This window comes from Chrysochloris asiatica, unplaced genomic scaffold, assembly GCF_000296735.1.
Source record: "Chrysochloris asiatica unplaced genomic scaffold, ChrAsi1.0 scaffold00148, whole genome shotgun sequence".
Taxonomy (NCBI): domain Eukaryota; kingdom Metazoa; phylum Chordata; class Mammalia; order Afrosoricida; family Chrysochloridae; genus Chrysochloris; species Chrysochloris asiatica.
The window spans coordinates 7,548,039-7,549,513 of NW_006408666.1; positions in this window are offsets into that span (position 1 = coordinate 7,548,039).

Here is a 1,475-nt window from a genome sequence, read left to right on the forward strand (position 1 = left end):
AGACATATGGGAATCAATACCAAACACAGAGATCCATGTCTACTTCACAGGAAAGGCCCAGCCCTGGGGAGTCTGGGATTGTTCAGCTGTGGACTCGGTTCTCAGCATCCCATAAAGACAATTCGTTGAGATGAGTAAATAAGTTGAGGTACTGAGAGAGCAGACTTTGTTCCCACGTGGGACTGTTACACTTTGTAAACTTAATGACTGTTAGTGTTTGCCCAGAATCCCCGCGGCACTGATTCAGCAGATCCGCTGTGAGAAGCACTGGTCTAAGAATAGTGCACCCTCCCAACCGCCCTATGCCAGTCTACACAAATACTCCTATGGAGAAAAGCAGGATGTTGTGTTCAGGAATTTAAACCGTTACAGACTCAAGAAAACTGCACAACTTCACTGTCCTAGAAAATGAGAAATCGTAGCAAAGCTGTAAATGTAAGCCCCCGAGTACACAACAACAAAACACGGCCTGTCCTGCTCTTCACAACTGTGTTACACTTGAGACCATTGCTGCTGTCACTGTTCCCCTCTATCTCTTTGGGGGTCTTCCTCTTTTTTTCTGACCCCCCACTTCACTATGGTGTCCTTCTCTAGGGACTGGTCCCTCCTGATAACGTGTCCAAAGAATGAGAGCTGAACTGCTTCATGGCCTCTCAGGAGCTCTCTGGCTGTACTTTCTCCAACACAGATTTGTTTTTACTACTGGCATTCATTAGACTTTTAATCATCCCCAGCACCATAACTCAAATGCATCATTCTGCAGTCTTCCTTACTCATTGTCCAACTTGCATATACATAGGAGCCTATTGAAAAAGCGTGGTATAGGGCAGGTGCACCTCAGTACTCAAATTGTCATCCTTGCTCCTAAACACAATAAAGAGGTCTTGTGCAGCACATTTGTCCAACGCAAGCCATCTTGATTTCTTGACGGATGCTTCCTTGAGTGTTGACGGTTGATAAAGCAAAATGAAGTCTTTGACAACTTGAAACTTTTCCCCACTGATGTGGATGTTACTGATATACTGCACTATGGGTTGGTACCGACTCCATGGCACCTAACAACAACTATGCTATAGTCTACATGCCTTCTGGAGACGCTCTCCATGACCATTGTAACAAGAAGTGAAACACCCAGTGGGGAGGAGTGTTTTATATATCTATATATTGAGATGCAAACCGAACCAAAGGCTGTGGTCTTTGATCTTCAGTATTTCAAGTCCTTTTTGCTTTTAGGAACCAAGGTTGTATAATCTGCACATCACAGGCTGTCAATGAGTCTACCTCCAATCCTGATGCCATGTTCTTCCTCATATAATCCAATATGGCAAAAGAATACAACGCTGGTACACACTTTTCCTAACTTTAAACCATTCAGTGTTTACATGTTCTGTTCTAACAACTGCCTCTTGGTCTATGTACAGATTCTTCATGAGCACAATTAAGTGTTCTGATATACCCATTCTTCTCAGTGTTGT